Here is a 19758-nt window from a genome sequence, read left to right as displayed (position 1 = left end):
GAGGGGGGTGGTGGCCGGAGTGGGAAGGATGCAATAGTGAGACATTGAACAAAAATTTGATACACATGACACAGCATGGTCCAGCATTTGGTGGCAGTGGCAATATTTATTGGCGCGTAGATGGGAGATAGGGTTTGCCGTGAGCGCAGTCGGTGCCAAGCCAGTTATCCGGCAGGCAACGTCAACGTAACAACCGAAACGTTTATAACGGCCACACATTACGCGAGCGCGTGCTCCGTACTCGGGCTGTTTTATTGCCGCCATTCGTCTTCGTGGCGAGAGGGCGCAGTTTTCAAGGGGATGAGTGAAGAGGGGCCAGAGCAATGGAGGGATTCGTTGGGGGCCCGTGGAGAAGAGGCTAGTAGACTGCGTGATGATGCCCCTCATACCCGATCAAATTCTTCTTCCGTCCGACATACATCGCGTCCGGATGGCAACGAGGCCCCATGCCAAAATCCATCATTCACTTCATCGAGTCAATTTTCACCAGCTCATACCAAAAATAGTCACTTTGAGTAATGACTTCAATTCATCAAGGAGTAAGACAGCGATTTAATACACCATGTGGATAAATGGGAGCATGAATGATAATGGGTTTTTTTTTTTGTTCAACTTGGAGAGCCTCTTGTTCTCGGGGAAATTAAGGGAAGAATTATGGATAATTTTCGTATGGTCGAGGCTTTTCAGTTTTTTGAGCAAGGAGTGGAAATATGGGTGAGGGGACAAAGGGGGGGAGGGGTACGGGTAGAAATGTGAGCTCTCTTTTTCCACATGGTGCAAACCATATGTTCTCGTTGACCCAGTGGATCGTAAAGGGTTATAAATAACGAAGGGAGAAAACCACTGTGGAATTTCTCACATTCTCGGTTTCATTTTGTCCAAACTATGGAGTTACGGATGGTACAGGAGAACGGAGGAAGAAAATATAGGGAGAAGTGATAGGCTACGTACGACCAGAGCCGTTGGGTTGAAGAGAGAAGGAGATTAGAACCCCCTACCTACAACCTCCGGCAATCAAGCCAATTATACACTCCGGTGACGCTGACCCAGCTATCCTCTCACTCCACTTCTTCTACTCTCGACTCGCCTGTCCCTTCCCGCAACCTCTACGTACTTCACCCAAAAGCTTAAAGCCTTCCCTATAGCTTTGGACTTTCTCTCGCTGGCGGTACCGGGGATTCTATGTCCTAGGACCCAAACCTCGCCTCCGCCCTCCAAGTGAAACTCATCAGACCTACGGTAATCCCCGTGGTATACGTTGGTAGAGAAACCCACCCTCAAAACGAATTGCAGCCGGAAATTAAGTGACGCCTCCCGGCTCTAACTCGAGGACTTGGTTCGCATCTTCACCGGCAACTGAGATATCAACCTTAGAAATTTCCGTCTTTCGATTACTCGCTATGTTTTCGTACGACTCATTAATTGTACGGCAAAATTGGAAATAAAACAAACCCGAAGAGCTACGGAATTACCGTCTCTCGGTGGTAAATGAAGAGGCGACGATTAAACTTTCCCTTGGGGACGAGTTTCTCGCGCAAATGTACAAGTGCATGTGTACAGAACTTGAGAGAGAGAGAGGGAGAAAAAAGTGGGGACGAGTTAGGATGAGAAAAAGCGGCTGGATGAGTGGCAGATTGCAGCCTCAGCACTGGAGGATCATCAAATTAGCAGGAGAATCTTTGAGGGCTGTCTCACTCTACTTGTAGTTGGCCCAGGCTCGTCAGCCTCTTCGACGAAATTATACCCTTACGACCCTTCCCGGGAATGAAGTTGCAAACTTCCGGCACTACGCCTGGTGGATAAAAATAGGAGGAAAAACTAAAAAGTTTACCACGTCGAGTGGGACTTGCGTAATATGTGGAAAGTAGAACGAGTAATTACGAGACCGCTGATGAGACTGAATTCAGGGGATTCAGGGGATTCAGTGTTAATCAGTGATGATTCTTCACATTTCAAGGCTATTTGTGATTTTAAAGGCGTGCCGGTGGCGTGCGGCAATCTATTTTCAACCCAAGGTATACAGAGCGGATGAATGTTTTATTGTGGTCGGACCCTTCCACCGCCTCCCTACACCACTAACAATCGCCTATTCCAGACCGAATTTTTACACAATTTTTACTCATGCGAGCTGTAATTAGACTCGAGAATATGGAAGACTACGTTAAATTTTAAACGTCTTCTGTGACTTCCCCTTCCATCCGTTCGTTTTATGTGTTCGCGTATGCATGTGATTCCATTTGATATGGCTTCACATAAATATTTTGATATCCAGATATTTTTTAGGAGACACTCGTATGAATGCTGAGTACGGTACGGCTTTTGCCCCGAGCAGAAACTGCTTTTCAGAGAGATATCGCAAGCACACGCCGTCCACCTTGAGAAAAGATGGTGGTTTGCCAAAGAAGAGAGTGGCCGTCTGGAAATGGTAATGGCTAATGGCAACTCGAGTGTTTGCCCCGATAGTCCAACGTATTTTTAGCAATGCACTTCAATTCTTCCGCAAAGTGTATCATCTGTTGTTTTTTTCTTTCGTTCAAACATCACAATCAGAGGTGATTCGCTACTGCGAAAAAAAAAATTCTTTTAAGAACTTAAATATTCTCTGGTCTCGGTTATTTGCCGACCGCTAGATTCTTTTCACCGAGTGCTTTTGACCCCTCGCACGTACCTCACACTCACGAGAATACATTTTCATTGAAACTGACCACAAAGAAGATTGAGTTGGGTTATAAGGAGAATGGTAATGCTTTTTATTTGTTTTTCTTTTTCACCAGTCGAGGGTTTTTCGCGAGAGGGGCATATATTCCAATTCACCTCGCCTTTATCTTCCCTCTCTCGCAGTCTAGTGTCTCAATAGTGCAGTTGGAAAATGCAAGAAGGTCATATAAGTTGGGTCAATACTCCAAAACTTCAACTTTTTATCACAGAGAAAAAAAAAATATCGATTCTTCCTCCAGGTTTTCACTCCGGCACAGAACTTATTCCACCCCATGAGAAACTTTTTTAAAGAGAAAAAGAGATATTATTCCTGTACCATCAGGGACATATTCAATTTTCTACATGTCTAGAGTTTCGAAAGAAGATGTGAAATGCCTTATGGATTTACGATCTGTATAAAATCATAGGTCTCCCCTATATTCTGTGGCAGGTGAAAAATCTCCAGTGGTAATGTCGATATTTTTTTAAACATTTCAAAGTTATTTTCAAACCCATTAATTATTGTTTCGAAATAACTACGAAACTCGGTATTAAACTAATTACATCTTTCATCCCGGGACTGTACGTGTTTCGGGGCTATTATTTTTCATTCAACCCAGCCGGCAGTCTGTACCCCCATTTTCACCACTTCGGGGTTAATATTGCCTGATCGTCGAGTCACCATTTGCATGACAATCGCGATGCGCGAGGGAGAATTCTCTTGAGTGGTCCTGAGGAATACCGGGCGGTCGCGTCTTCTTTGTACACTCGGGGCGTCATAGCCCTGACGTGAAAGGCTACCCACCCTTTTCATACCCTTGTCAAAAAAAAATTGAAAAAAAAAGAAAAGATAAAACCGAGAGTAGTCTGAAGTTTCAGATGGGACTAGGCTAGTTTCGTTCTTGGTACCGCGCCTGTGAAGTTACAATCTCTAATTAAATTCAGACTCTTACGGTCCATCGTTCATTAAGCGCCGGATCAAAGTGATATTCTCGTAAAGTAGCTCTTGCCACGTCGTACCGCTGTCCCATATGAACACCCGCTCTTTTCCTCATCCTCCCCTGACCCTCTGGAGTACACGTAAAAAGGGATTCTCGAGGATGCTCCGACCAGCGGGAGTGAATCTTTTATACTCGCACCGGACGATCGACACTCGATGCTCACAGGGCCATAACCGATACCCACTTATAGACGACAATCGATCCCATTAAAATTTACAATTCCGCTTCGAATCGATCAGTCGTGCATTTATCGAGCCAATAAATAAAATGGCGATGAATAAATGATTTTGACTTTACCAACAATTGATCGTAGAGATAGATATCGGGATAATCAACGAAGTCCACCATTTTTCAGTCACTTGATCAACTTCTTTCTCAAATGTTCATTCACAAAAACAAAAACGAAATAACCAAAAAAAAAAAAAACTTCAGTTTTCTTTTCACCAAGGGAGCGCGAAAAAATATCATGCGCTCACATTCGCCACCCGCACTTTCAATCTCACTGAACCGCAAATATTTCTGTAACAACTTTAGCAGAGAAGCCACACGTATTTTTATCGTTTCCCCGCAGTGATGTTCCAGTTGAACTGCGCAGGATTCAGTTGGTTCGTTCACTGTACGTTGCATAAACAAACGAAGATGATCCCCTTTAGTTTTAATTCCATCATAGTCCGAACGTCGAAAATCCACGGGAAAAAGCAGCACGCGGTGAGTTTAATTCGATAGGAAAAATTGCCACTCGCCGATAGCCAAATGAAAAAAAAAACATAACAAAAAAACAAAAAAAGTAAAAAAAAAGAGGAAAACGAATGGATAAATTTCGCGGGATTGGCGGGCGTAACTGCACGACTGACTGGCTTGCGGTGTTAGGAGCGAATAGGATACTCAGTGCCGTTGAAGAATGAACAAGAAAGCGAGAGAGAGAGAGGAAAATCCACGAGGCGCACGCGAGGGGGAGGATGAGGAGGAGGGTGGTGAGGGCGGGAAGGGCGGCAAGGGCGACGGCGGCGTCGTTGTCGCCTTGGGTGTTGGTATTCTTCTTCACCCCCCAAAGTACGCACATAATTACATCTGTATACTATAATCCCACTCCTCTTGATTCCCCCCATAAAATCCCATAACTGATCTTGAAATCTAAATGAAAATTCTATTCTCCGGTCTGCGTGAGTATTCCCAAGAGTTTTCATCATTGTCTGAGTATGATACGACTATACCACTGCAGCCGCAACTTTCATTCCAGTTAGGGATGAACTTTTTGTTGGTGGATTGGTGTTTGAGATATGATGAATAGCCAAGGGGAAGGCATAGCCAACGGGTAATGACCCAGATGGATATGAAAATACAAAACAAATACGAAAACAAAGATTGTGGAAAGGTGGTGTGGGGTGGAGTGGGTGGAACACGGTAAAGTCCAAAACATATCTTGGGTGAGAAACTGGTTGTAAGCCCGCCGGGAGGATTTCTTACTTTACCCCCCCTGTGGCCATCATGGTGAGAGACGAATGAACAACTGGTGTTAGAGCGCAGGTGTACAATGGAAGTAGCAAAAACTTGGTTAAGGAGAAACTCTAACAATTCTTGGATGGAAGGAGGAGAAACAGCCGATCTTTGTGTCGCGTGTTCATACCAACTACTCTGGCAGCCATCTCTTTTCGTACTACATCTACCCCACAAACTCCCTCTCTGCTTTATCTTTCTGACTTTATATAACATGAACACAAGTGAGAATTATTCCCCTTATGCAAATCAGTCCACAAGAGAATGATATATCTACCCGAGCGCTATATCAAACTCACCCCGTTGTAACCCAGTATTATATTCAAACCTTGAGGAATATAACCTGTAAACTAACGTTTATCTTCACTTCACTTTCATTCTTTCAACTATTTTACATGACGGTTTTGCCAGGCCCTCGTGTATGTTTTCACTTCATTCTCAAGGGTATGTACGGCTTTCTCGAGCCCTCCAATTACAACGTCGTAAATCGCCCGGCCAATTTGTCGAGTTGGCCTTTGTCGAGAACCTTTCACTGAATTTTCGAGCTGCTCCAAACAACTTCTCTAATGAACAATTGAAAAACTAAAATCCGGAAAAAATAATTGCCCTATATTACTGATCAATGAAATTTTCGGGACTCTCGGATTAGTTGAAAAATTTTTCTTCCGCTCCAATGAAATACAAGGCGATAAACCGCGTCTCTGCGGTAACATCTGGCAATCCGTAAACAGCCCCGAGGCTTGGCAAGATCGGATGAAGGTAAATAAACACGAATTAAATCGGGAAAGGCTTTATAACGTTGACGAGACGAGAGTGTGCGCCAATGTACATGGAATTGAAGGAAACCCCTGGAAAACGCTTTTCCCTGTCGCATTCACGTTTGTTTAGGATAGATTTTATCGTTTCTCTTTTTTTCCCGATTCTTTTCGTTCGTCTGAGCTTTCAAGTACTGGACTCTGATCACAGAGAGAAAAAGTAGAAAGTAGAAAGTTGTATAACGACCGAAGTGGATTCTTTCCGTTTTCCTTGTATTGAGGGAAAAAAAAATCAGAGGTACGTAGAGTTTCAGATAAAAAGACTTTAGCGATCTTTAATTCTGACTCAGTAAGGCGTAGATCGATTTCGAGAACGAGTGGAATGGAAACTGGCCTCGTCTTTAAATAGAAACCCACTAGATTGTATTACACTGGAGCGTGCTGCACTTCTTCTTATTTTATAATTATTTTTTCGTGCCCGCCCTTGGAATATACCGGATGTCCACGCGAGTTTTTGATTGATGTTGAGCCCCAGATGACGGACGAGATGAGGTGAGAGATGAGAGATTGCCATTTTTCGTTATTTCAGTGTTATTCGCCATTTTTTCCTAAATATCGATTGCCCTAAAAACTCAATTTATAAAAAGGCCGATTCTTCTGGAAATTTAATAGTCTCCGGTTTCAGAATTTCATTTCTCCCGTGGTGTTACCATTTCTCATCTCCCTCGACTTCTCTCAATAATCGGAATTCTTTTAAATATCCCACACCCTGTAGCCCCACACGTGTGCCGCGCTATTCTTAACCCAGTCTTTGAACAAGTCCCATTACAAAGCATTGTTATCGCCCGTACAGTGTTTGAATATCGGTTTCAGATGTTTATAATTGTGTGTATAGACTACTCGGTATTTATGACCTCAGGTGTGTGTATTCTGGTGGATGCTGGGGGACGATGATCGGATTCAATTAGCCCCGACGAGTTGATATTCACGATAGAGCGTGAGTTACCTGAAGTTGGATGGCAAGGTTTCATAGAGAAACAGTGTGACAAACAAACGTGTCCATGCGGTACATCTGTGCTACGACTAGGGTTTGTGCAGAATCTGTCTGTACATCTAACAGAGATCGCTTGGATATACCCGGGTATACCGCAAGCCAACGGCTCGACATCTGTTTCAATACCATTACCGGATCTAGTTTACTATCTTATCTCGGTTGAAACGGAACGCGCGATGCCGGATGCCGAGGTAGATCGGCTTTGAAATAGCCCGGGGTCTTCTTCAGGTATATACGACATGAATAAGCCCGACCCAATTGATTTATTTGAATTCGCTGGAATAACCATCAAAAACATCCGAAACCGTAACATGCAATTCCCACTGACAATTACCAAAACTTTTCACTATTCTTCTATCTTGTATTTGGAGATAATATTCGTAGACGTATTCCCCGTCCATTTTCCTTTATAAAGTCGTAATTCAAAATATGCCCATCCGTTTAAAGCCTCTCCCGCATCTCTCGACATAACATTTAAAACGATTTCTGCTGGCAGCAGTGCCAAGACCGTAGCATCGTTGTTTTCGGACGGGGTGGAAAGGGGGATAGATTAACGAAACATAACGCCAGGGGTGCCTCTATACTCAACGGTATCCCAAAAGTATATAATAGAGAGGGAAGAGATGCCGTGGCATCAAGGATAATGGCACGGGGCGTGTTGGCACTGCTCTGGCAGTTAAACAGTCCGCTACTGTACAGAGAGGGGTGGGAGAATTTCAAAGAGAGCATAAACACTCCTCTCCATCGATCTACCATTCGAAAATTCCATTTTTCCCCCTCAACCTCCCTCTGTTCATTTTTTTTTTTATCCGCGTTATTTCACTTCGGCTCAACCCAGACCAAAATAAATTTATGAAAATAGGTATTTTTCCATCTATTCTCTCATGCACATGTTTTATGTAAATACATCCGGTGAATGGGGAGAGAGAAATTTTAAAAACTCACCCCTGGCAAAGTCCGCTTCTCATGCAGAGCGTTCTGGGCGCTGATTGCACTGTCACGACTGTAGTAGGTCAAAAATGCACAGCCTGAAATGGACAATATGACGTTAAATAGTTATTTTGACATTAATCGCGGGCGATTTGACCCGATTCAGCGGGAAATTTATAGCTCTTGAGAATCAATTTAATGTCAAGTTAAAAACCATCATCCTCTCTTGGTGAGTTAAAAAAAAAAAGAGGAAAAAAGAAGATTACCGTTCATTAATTCCCGCCAAGAGTCATGATGATAATAAAAAGATGATGGTGATTATTTTTATCAATTTGAGAAGTAGATTCTTCTCTGAGTGGTGAATACCGTTGTCATGGGACTGAGTGAGTTGTCCACTGTAATTAAAGTATTCACCATTGTACCCATTACCGTCAGATAATGTCAAGCATCTTATAACGCACATAAACTAACCCACTCGACCTGATTCCACGACTCACGCAAACTTCTGTACGAGTCTTGCTATCTCGAGGCGTTATCTCACCTCGTGTACCGATACGCATATGTATATATTCCCCCTCTCCCAGTCGTATCGAAATTCTGATATTACCAACTCCAATAATTCACGGCGCAAAGTAATTTATCGTTGGGGTATTTACCAGTGGTCACGTGTTGCCCTCGGAATATTGTACTAGAATCACAAATTTTAATATAGCACCGAAGGGCGCATTTTGAAGAACCGAATTATAGGAAAACCATCTGTGTAACAGGTTAAAACGATAGTAATTAACCTCACCCTGGTAATTGGCCGATGGTTGGAACTATTATCGAGTATTCGTATGAGTTGGAGAGTTTGGACAGGGAGAGTGTACCTCACTCAACATGTACCTGTTGGCTTGAGGATTTATTCAAAAGGGTTGAAGAGGGCATCATAAAGGTCCACTAACCACATAGCTTACGTTAAAAGCAACCATTACCCCGGATAAATAATAGTCTTAATCATTATATCATTAAAGTAACCCGAGTACACAACACTGAGATTTCCGATTATTCGATTCAGTTGAAATTTTTCATGAAAATTTTCTCATCTGCCAAATTCTTCTCGAGCCCACGAGGGATAAGGATTTCAATATTCATACACATCAGCCAAAAAGCAAGATGAAATATTATTATAGAGGGTGGTACGGAATGGAGAGGAAAATATTCGAAGTAAGTAGTTTCGCAAGAGAAGAAAAAAAAAAAGGAAAAAAGTCGGAGTATGCATGTAATTTTTCATCCCAGGACCTGTTATCTCGCAGGCACGGTTACGCGGTCTGTTGATACGGACGGTATGACGTACACTCGAGAGCCAGAACGGGTTGGGTAGAGTGCTTCTTGAATAAGGCAAGTATAGAGACTACGGTTATGGAACTAAAAGTTTCTTCGCGCCCGCGGGCTGTCACGCCAGGCACATTTGCCTCTTGTGTGTAACAACGGGACACTATCACCACTACCAAGTGTGTTAGCAACCAAAAAGCCCAGTACAGACTCTATTCACAATGGCAACGGTAAAATTGCGGTGAGCAGTTGGTTTTAGACCACTTGCAAAACCGGGATATTACCTTATATTTATAAACATCGGGGTTGGTTCTTATCTTAATTGCACTGGGACAGGTTGCATGACGCTCTTATTCCCTGGTTACACCGGGCACCGGCTATGTATCACATGGGAATACACCACAATTCATAAAATATTCTTGGCAATTGGAAAAAGGACGCATCTTATGCGGAATAAAATCTTTTTTTCCAACTTTTGATATCTCCCGTCAGCATGTATTACTCGAACTAAAAAATGAGTAAATATTGATACATGAAAAATGCGGTGATTTTTTATCCCCGAAATTTCAAGCTGTGCTATCAAATATAAAAGGTATTAAAAGAATATATCGATGGGGGGTAAAAAAAAAAAGATAAAGCACTGGTAATATTGCATGTCTGGTAAGATTGAACGTTCACGCAGAGTCGAGACAGAAAGGCCGCCCTCCTCTCCGAGGCCTTTCGTCCTCGATACAATACTTGGAAAAAGGAGAGAAAGACGGGGTATGGGAAGGCGAAGCAACGGTTATCGTCGGCCAGAATCGGCTTATCCATCACTTGGCTCTCTAGGTATATAGTACCGAGGACGTCCACCACCTGATGGCCAGTACTGGCGCGTTAATGCGAGCTCGTTTAGTTTCCAGTTTCTTATCTTTAACCCGCGCTATATACTCTTTGGAAAATTTATAATATTCTACCGGTGGAGAGTTATCTTGAAGAGGGGTGAGTTTTAGGTGGAGACGAGATCTTGAGGAGGTGAATTGGTAGTGGGTGGTAAGGGGATGGTAAGGATGGAAGAGGAGTCGCTATCTTTCGGTTGGGTCGTCACGCGTACCCCGTATCGCACGCCATGTCGCGAAATAAAACGGATATTGTGGTAGGGGTGTACAGTATCACAGAGGCACGTACTCCACTGGCAAAAAGATTCGAGCAGATCCCATCGATGAAACAGTCATGCACGATACCCTTGACTTAATTAATTCAATTGAAATTAATGAGTTCGTACAGGTGCATCATTGAAAGTGAGTTGAATTTTTGGATGGGGGCGGTCTACCTGTCACGAAATGCTTGAAAATATCCAGATAAGTTTCAACAACTTTTGTAAACTTGATATTTTGATGTGCTATATGCCAAGAAGTTTAGACAGATCGAAGGAGAGCTTTTGGACGAGTTTCTGAAGACGAGGGAAGAGAGATGGATGGGATTATATTTGGAGCGATAGAAGATAGAGGGATATTCGATTTTGCTGGGATAGTGAGGGGAAGAACAGGAGGCGTTTTATTTGCTGGAGAGGCAATGCTATGGCTAATCCACCAGTCACTGGACAAGGTCCAAGTCATAAAATGGATTTTATGAGAACGATCGATGCAACTCGGATATTTTCGTTACTCCTCCCCCCTCGACTTTGCGTATACATCACTCAACCGATTGCTTTATTTTTCCATCACTGGCAAGTCTACTAGCCGTGTCTAACGCTTTCTCATCGATGCAGAATGAATGCAAAAAAAAAAAGAGTCCAACGACGGGAATAATGAATAATCCATTCACATCGCTGACTAAACCGACAATTGAATGTCCCAGTGACTTTACCCAAGGGATCTCTTTCACCCGTTATGAATATAAATGCTGATGATTACCGTTCGACGTGTGTGCTCCACTTTCAGTCGGAAATGTATCATCGACATTCTGTTTCGAAAGTAGACAAGTGGAAATGGAAGGCATCCAATATACGATTTTCACGGTGAGGGAGAGCAAAACAAAAGATGGTAAGGACATAATAACAAATAAAAGTGACTCAACGAGTGAGTGCATAGCACTTATGTCTCTTTGTTTTGCCATCCCACATCGTATTTCGTTTTTGGATATGTATACTGCCAACAGTTATACCCGAGAATCATCGTTTTGTGCAGTGTAATACCCATGGAGGCGCTAATAGTACTATTCGCGGAGTGTTGCACGCGCTTTCACGGCTACTATGTACTGTGCTTGGTTTGATGCCGGAGAGGGTTGTTGCAGTAGAGCATGTTGCGCAGAGGAAATTGAAATATGCAAACAACCGCAGTCCCGACGCCCACTGATACTTCTCTATGTATATGGCTCTCATCCACCCCACCACACTCCCATTGTCAGCTGTGCAAGCTGTCCTTGTCTTTGCAATCCTCTTCCTAATCCTTCCTACTCCTATTCCAAATCTACTTCATCCACCCACATCCCATCTCCTCCCATAACTCATCATTTTTTTTTTCCCATTTTATTGAAAGTTGACCTCGATTTAAATTTCGTGTAAAATACATCAAGTGCGTATAAATAACCGAATTAAGGGAAACGAACAGAGTATTAGACACCGGAAACCGGAATTTCTCCAGTTTCCTCCATTCAGAGAAGTTTCGCACCATAAACTCTGCTCAGTGCGCGTATATAAAGGGACCTTGTACTTGAGAGGTCTATAACCGAGAAACCATACAGCCACACTTCACATCTCAGTTACTGCCTCGTTTCTACTCAATATATCGTAACTGAATTAATCGAATCGCCTTCGGGAGTTTGAAAATCCGATGGCTGAATGATGCAGATGAGTTTTGATGACCATCGGAGGGAAACAGGCTGGCTATTCGTCTTGAGATAAATGTGACGTAAAAAACGATTGGTTAAAGTGGAAGAGGGTGAATGGGGTAACGTGAATTTTTTCCGCAGCAACGGGTAAAGTGCGCCATTGAGAGTGATTTTTATTCAAGAGACGTTTTTCCAAGAGTGCCCAGCAAGCCCGGAGGCTTTAACTTGAATCTATGTCGAAAGTTTAGCTTCAGGATTTTTAATGTCAAGAGGAGAAATATAAAAATACAGGACCGCATTGGTACCATCATGACCTCATCTTTACGACAATTTTTCAGGAGCAGAGTGTCTCTATTTTTTTGGAATAGTTTTTTTTTTCACCATCAAACGTTGGTTTATCGAACGAAATATATTTTCCAACTCGAATGGTTGTGTACAGCTTGCTGAAAGCTCACGACTGGACGCAGGTAGGAATGAGTCGTAAATATGTAAATTATCCCCTCCAAGATTGTACCGGGGAAACTGTGCCCTCGGGTGGGTCGTTTGGTTGGCTTTTCATTTCCCCAGACATTCCAGAATCCCACCTCTTTATTGTTGTATAGACGACCTGCCTATATACGTTCACTTTTCATCTTCACTAGTCCAACAGTCTGGCAGATTAATTCCACATACCCGCTCCAATTCCCGGAGAATTCTGTTTGCTTTCAGCAAATAAGATGGGAGAAGGGGGTGAGAAGTTGATGAGATGCTGAAGTATCCAGAGGAGCCATTTGATGGCGTGGAGCAATCAACGTGATAAAATTATAACAATAATTCTCAATCGTAAACTCAAATACGTTTTATATTCTCGAGCTCGAGAGAAATATCGGAATTTATTGTCCAGTTTATATCATTTCAGTGGACGGAAAACCTCTGGAGGAATGAACTTTTTACCATTTAACGATGAAAAGTACAATTTCAAGGAATAAAGTATGACTCGCCTAGCTTTCAACTATAGGTGAGCTCGGCGTATAATACGAAAGGCAAAATAACTCTATACGTTATTGGAAAAATGCTTCTCCCATGTGGACTTATGATCTGTCGTCTCGGTCGTCCGCTCGTAATACGGCATCTTTTACGAGGCAGCATGAAGCGAGGGAAGAACGATGGCGCGGCGCCATAGACGTTGATTGCTATACAGGCATCACCAGGGGTACGATAAAAAAGGAAAAAAAGGAGAAAACGGAGAAGAAAAGAGAGGAGAAAAAAAAAAGGGGAAGCCGGATGAGGGTGGAGAGAAGGAAAGGCCTCACTGGTCCCCACCAGTTGTTCCTCCATTTTTCCCTCGCGTTTTACCGCTACTCGTGATAGTGATAGTAGCCTTGCGAAAAAGAAATAGCCATGCTGTTCTCCAATTCCAACTCCCCCTCTCCTATCCTGTATTTTCTCGCTTGACGTTATAAGGGGAAACGGAAAACTATGGCGTGCCAGCCACAACAACCCCTGGCGAATAAGTTGTCGGGTGCTATCGCTCTCTGTCCAAACGAAGTACCGCTCATATTTACCACAGACGGCGAGCAAATGCTCTCCAAGCTGCAACACGTCGGAGGTTAGAACGATATCGGCACGGAAAATGCCTTGAGAAAATATATCACCGACTGGCAATAGTCCTGGATATTTATCAAAACTCAAATTTTAACGTCACTCCACTATATATACCATCATTGTGATTGAGTACTGGTGAAATATGTAGGTAGCAGGCAGTTCACTACGCTAAATAATGCCACTATTTGCCTTCCAACATTTTCGCTGTGTAGCTGCCACAGGCCCGATCTGTGGGCAACATATTTTTATGAGCCCATCGACGTTTGAACACATGCCATCGTTCCCGTTTATTGTTTTTGTCGGCGAGTACTCGACGAGCAGTTTGAAATTTGCATATTTTGTTTTCCCATGCACCACCCACCACCCACCACCCACCTCCCACCACCCACATTTCCTCCGATCCTCCACACGGGGGAGGGATCCTCTCCATTGTGTCCAACCGACTGCTGAATTGCTCTACATCAAGCATAAGCTCCAACCGATTTTGCATAACAATCGGTTTTGGATGCAATAGAATCGGTTGGCGAATCCCACGGCCAACGCGTATGTGTTCGATTTATCGGGGGGTTACACGGGCTTGAGGACGAGGTGAAGTAATTGATGCACCGGGTCAACTACTAGGAGTCTATCGGACATTGAGGGGAAAAAATTCAAGTGGCAAAAAAAAAAAAACAATGAAGAGAAGGTGCGATCGAGAGAGTTGAGAGGTGGAGGAGTCACGAGAGTGAGTAATAAATATTTTTTATCACACTGACAATTTATCCGGTCTAGATCATGTCTCGTGGAGTAGAAAGGAAACAGAGAGTAAGAGGTACTGGTGAAAAGGGAGGGTGTAAATAACTGGTAAACCGTGGGGGGTGCCAGCGGACCAACTGTGGGATGTTGGCAGAGCTACAAAACCAGGACTATATTCAACATTGGACAGTGTATGTGCCTCGAGAAGACGAATTTCTTAGTCAGGGCAATAACCCAACGACTATGCATTACCACGTTGCATTTCCGTTACACCGCACACGACACTCTTCATCCCCCTCTATTGTCTCTATTCTCTCTATTTTCTCATTGTTCAATTAATTTTTTCTACCCCACACACCCGATGTGATGCATTATCCTTATAAAGGTCTAGGTCTAGGTGAGCTGAGAGAGCAGAGGTAGGCAGACAAAGGTGAAACAAACCAGACGCTGACGTCTCCGATACTCGAAACTTTAGAGGGTCGTTTAATGCCCGTTAAAGATAATCCAGGAGGGGTGCTACTAGAGGGAGTTGGTACCATCGTCCTGACGATTTACCGCTTTTATTCCTCTACCAATCATTTCGGTTGGAATTACTGTGGGGGTTGAAAAAAAAAAAATGCTGAACAATGGAAGAGAAACAAAAGGGAATTGGAATCAGAAACGTGGTCAAGGAGATTTTTTTACTCCAGTCTATATATATTTTTCTTCCTTTATTTTTTTTGTTCTCCTTCTTTTTTGCCCGGTCGGGGGTTTGCCAAAAGTCGATAATTCGAGAATCGTATCTTGGGTTAGCTTTTTTCGGTTGAACACGATAAATCTCCAGCCGATCTGCCGGAAAAGTCTGGATAGAGACATGTGTCCGTTAATGGCTGGCACAGAGTCACCGGGTGGCGATCATTGCCAAAGCCCATCTCTATATATCTAGGGGTGTGGTGAGCCTATACCATCCCTCTCCTCTTCAACCCCCTTTGCTCACTCTTATACCCCGTTCTTTTCCAGTAATACGTGACTAGCCTCGGCAAATGTAACAACCCCACAGCGTTGACTCCAGCACACTGGCTACATCTGTCCTCCACCCTCTCTCATTCTCAATCCAATTCCTTTTCCCCCTCACTTTTATCCCCCAATACTATATAATGTTGCCCCCCAATGAACAGTCCTCCACCATTTTCCATTTTCCTCTTTTTCTACAGGTGCAATTGTATCATTTTCATTTTCAACTGTCTCCAGTCTCAATATATTTTCAATTTTTTACCCTTTTCTCTTCTCTATTTTTATTTTCTCCTTCAATTTTTCGTTCCTCACCTCCTTCTTCACCGAATTTCCATGTTCCTTTCAATGAAAATATTCCCACCCAAGGATTCTCCAAGAGCAGTGACACGAATAAGCTCTCCAATATCTTGGCGTCTGAGAATATAAGAGAGAAAACGGCTGTGAGGAAAATGAAGAAGAGGAGAGAGGGCACCGGTGGTGGCTTTTTCGTCGTCATTTCATTGGCACCTTTTCAATCGTCAGGCTAGCGGATCAAACGCCTTGACGTCGTCGTAGAAGTCTTCGGCCTCACCGGAGCCCGCACTCCTTGACATTTCTTCGTCTTCCATTTTTTTCTCATCCCCCTCGGTCCCTTCTTTTCACCATTTTTCTCTTTTTCTTTTGCTTTTTTACACCGAGCTTTGTGTCATACCTCAGAAAGAGCACTGTCGCCGATCTTCATCCCCTCGGAATCGACAAAAGAGGAGAGAGGCGTTGAGAGAAACAGAGAGAGAGAGAGAGAAAGAGAGAGGAAGGGGATAAAAAAGAGAAATTGGGGAAATGTGCGGAAGAGAGAAACCTCTGTTATCCACGAGGGATGATGCTTGGCAACACGTCAAGGAGCCCTTGCAACCCTAAACGTGCCGCATTGTGAGGAGTACGGATACTCCCGAGTGTGTTAGCTCCTTTCCACGTGACGCTCATCGTTTTCAGAGGGCGTCCCTTTGTTTCCCTCTTTCCACTTCGCCCCCCCCCCCTACCAAAAGAAAGAAAAAAGAAGGGAAGAAGGAAAAAAATGAGAAATTCAAGCAACTGTATACCTCATATGGGCTTCTGTTCTTCCTTCCTTCCTTCCTTACTTGCAGACTTATGAGTTTAACAAAGCTATTCAACCGTAGATAAAATACTCCCTCCCTCAAGACTCCAGAATATACATTTTCCAGGGGGTTACGTAAAAACGTACGATGGAAAAACATGAATAAAAGAATATGCGGGTAGTGAGAGGGGAAAAAAATTGAAGAGAATAAGAGAATCCGAGGATGTGAAAAAAGAGTGTATCAGGTGCGTTGGAGTAGAGTTGAAATTTAAAACAAGTCGTTTTTGAGCAGATGGCCAGGATATCGGCAGTGCCGTAAACAAGCCGACATGACGGCACTGTGTTGGTCTTGGAGTGGTTGGTCTGATGGGTAACCCTGTATAGGAGAAGACCGCGTCCGCGCCCCCGTTGTTCACCCACGTCCGAGAAAAGCCAATAAACCATCGAATTCCTTTGCTATCGTTCGCGGCCCGCCCGCCTCTTCCAACAGCAACAAGTTCGTGTACTCTTATATTCCACGTCCTCTTTCTTCGGCTTCGTTCTTTTTTTTTTCTCCCCCCCCTCCTTCTCTTCTTTTATTCCATCTCTCTCGAAGCCAACCCCTGGCAATCGAAACTTGTGTATATCGAGAATACTCAGAAGCCAACTGAAAGGACATACTGTCGAATTGAGCCTAGTATCGAGGATAGACACGGAGGTCTTCTTGGAATAATGTGGCATGTCTCTCGGTTAAAGTTGTCCAATTGTTATGTGTCTAGAATTGAAATGGATTTGTCCCATCACTCGATGCGACAAAAATTGAACCATCAGTTTATCGTCGAGTTTATATTTCACATACCACGATTGATGAATTTATGACACGAATGAACGGTAAAATTCTCCCTGGCCTATCTAGTTGAAAAAATCAATAGAGCTCAGACTGTCCGAGACACTGACAATTGATGGTAATTGCACGAGACAATTGAATATGTTGTTTCGTGCAAAAAACACTGGGCGTTATGTTAGTGGAAAGATCGGTACATGGAAAACCTCATGAAAAATTTATTTTAAAAAATGTAAATCACCACTAATTGAGGGTGAGATCGCAATCGCAAATCCATAGTCTTTTTTTCATCCATTTTTTTTCCTATAGTCCGCAATGCTGTTAACCTCGTAAACCACTCGATGGCATTGACGCTGTATTTTCCCCTACAATTACGATAATTACGAATAATTGTCCCCCATCTCCTCATTTTATGTGGATAAATTGAAAGGTGATTAGATTAATGAAAAGTAATACCAACGTGACTCGTTAACAGTGGCATACGCCATGGTGTTATCTAGCTCATACAATGGAACATTGAGACGGATGGAAGAGTAATGCGTATGACAAAGGCTCAGTTTACTGTGAGTAATGCCCTGGTGCAAGGAAGATGCAAATGCATAAAAGACCAGTCAACCGCAGTGTGTTCAATGTGCGTCACACGATGGAGCCAAATGAACTTGCAGTGAAATGTTATAGACTGGGATGGAGTACTGGGGTATAGGTCCAATGCTGATTCTCTAAACGAGAAGATCGATGACATGGTGTGCACTACGGTATGGGCCTCTCCACTGCATCTGCCACTTTGGTATCTGGCTTTCTGGTTGAATACATTCCTGGCCCCGTCTGTTACCAACCCAATGCTCAACCGGCCAGTACTGCGGTTATTAGTTCGTGGTATGTGAATTTATTGATGAGATACTCCCACTCCTTTTATCCACCTTTTTCCATCCTCTTATTTCCATCCTATCCATGAATATCGCACATCACGTGCTATTTTCAGAACGTATATAGTGTGAGAAATGCCTAGAATAAATGACAATCTAATAGAAGGAATGATGACTGAGCGAGAATTCAACCCCTTCGGCTGACCGAACACTCTGCCAACCGGATAATGTGACTTTTATGTTTCCATCGGTATGCTCTTACCCCGGGATTGAGAAATTTATACGCGAATAGAGAAAGAACAGTGGAGGGGGGAAAGCGCTAATGGACATTATTCGTCTTCTTGTGGGGATATGGGAGACGGTGAGGAGGCGAAAAGTGCTAGTGCTAGTGGATTATCGGCAATATTTGTGCGAAAAAAAAAAGAAAAGCAATTGGTTGAATTTTTTTCTCTTTCCACTATTTCATCCACGACGTATTTCCTCGTCCAATAATCGGTCTCCTATACTACTTCTGTCCTGGACGCCTCGAAAATAGAAAAGAAGAAGTCAAAGCGAAGAGACGAAGCGCGTGCCGTTACCCCTACCCTCATTTCACCCTCACTCTGATGGTTGAAAAGAAAGTCGCATAAATTCTCGATTCGGTAATTCCAAGGGGTCCAAGGCATAAATCTAACTTTTGCGGCGCTGGTTGAGTAGAGAGAATGAAGAGGTGACTCTCACTCACTCTCAGGAAAGCCTGAGCCACCCAGTGTGCCTCCGCCAAAGATTCAGGGACTTTTGCCAGAGTCCAAACTCTAATCCCTCAGGGTGGTTCGTCGACCAACCCCTGAATTACGTGATGCTTTCTTCCGGAGTGAAGAAAAATGGCAAAATTTTTTTTCCATCCACATTATTTTTTTGAAAATTATTTCTATCAAATTATTGTCGTCACCTTTCATAAGAAAATCAAATGAAGACTGAAACGACTGGAATGACTGGTAGAACTGGAAGGACTAGAACGACTGGAAGGACTTCAAGTTGACTTTTCATGACACCCGTTACATTAATAACGTGGCAACTTTGGTATGAAGTACGGGAAGGTTGTTAGAGCTCAGAGTGGGTGAAAATCCACAGAGGGAGAGAGAGAGGAGAGAGAAACTTGCACTTGGTGAACGCCTTTCACCACGAGTTACGTGTAGGGGACTCGCATGGGTGTTAATCTTGGATGGGTTAGCAGTCTAAAGTCGCCTCTACCAACTTGCCTAGATTATCCTGCATCTACACATACACCATGTACTTTTAATGCTCAACTGATAGAATATGCACTGCACACTCCCCGCCCGATATTCTCAAAGTCGATAGTCTACGTCACTTAACATCGCCAATTCAATTCACCCTGGGTGAAGAATTAATTGAAAGCCACCAGTTATACGATGGTCGAGTGCCATTCGAGTCTCATAGCACCCCTCGTTCCGAGGGTTTTTCATTACGACCCCTCGAGAAGATGAATCCCAGCTTTTCTGCATCAATCAGACCTATATGAACTTGATAAATTTTCGCGAATACCTCACCGATGTAACGCTATAGTTCATTTACGTAAGTTATCGGTCTTGTTTGATCACGAATTTTGTTCATGAATTTCAG

At 43.3% G+C, this 19758-nt stretch overlaps 1 protein-coding gene across 3 annotated transcripts in view; it reads right to left on the bottom strand.

The window, feature by feature from the left end:
* bru3 (bruno 3) overlaps positions 1 to 19758 on the bottom strand; it is a 253996-nt gene that overhangs the window by 215870 nt on the left and 18368 nt on the right. For all 3 annotated transcript variants that reach the window (XM_011312724.1, XM_011312688.1, XM_011312698.1), the window contains exon 2: positions 7950 to 8032. The gene's annotated coding sequence lies outside the window, so the exon portion shown is untranslated. The remainder of the gene's footprint in view (positions 1 to 7949; positions 8033 to 19758) is intronic.

The sequence above is a fragment of the Fopius arisanus genome, unplaced genomic scaffold (genome assembly GCF_000806365.1).
Source record: "Fopius arisanus strain USDA-PBARC FA_bdor unplaced genomic scaffold, ASM80636v1 scaffold00004, whole genome shotgun sequence".
Lineage (NCBI taxonomy): Eukaryota > Metazoa > Arthropoda > Insecta > Hymenoptera > Braconidae > Fopius > Fopius arisanus.
The sequence above is the reverse complement of the archived record's forward strand: the minus strand, read 5'-3'. Positions and strand labels throughout refer to the sequence as shown.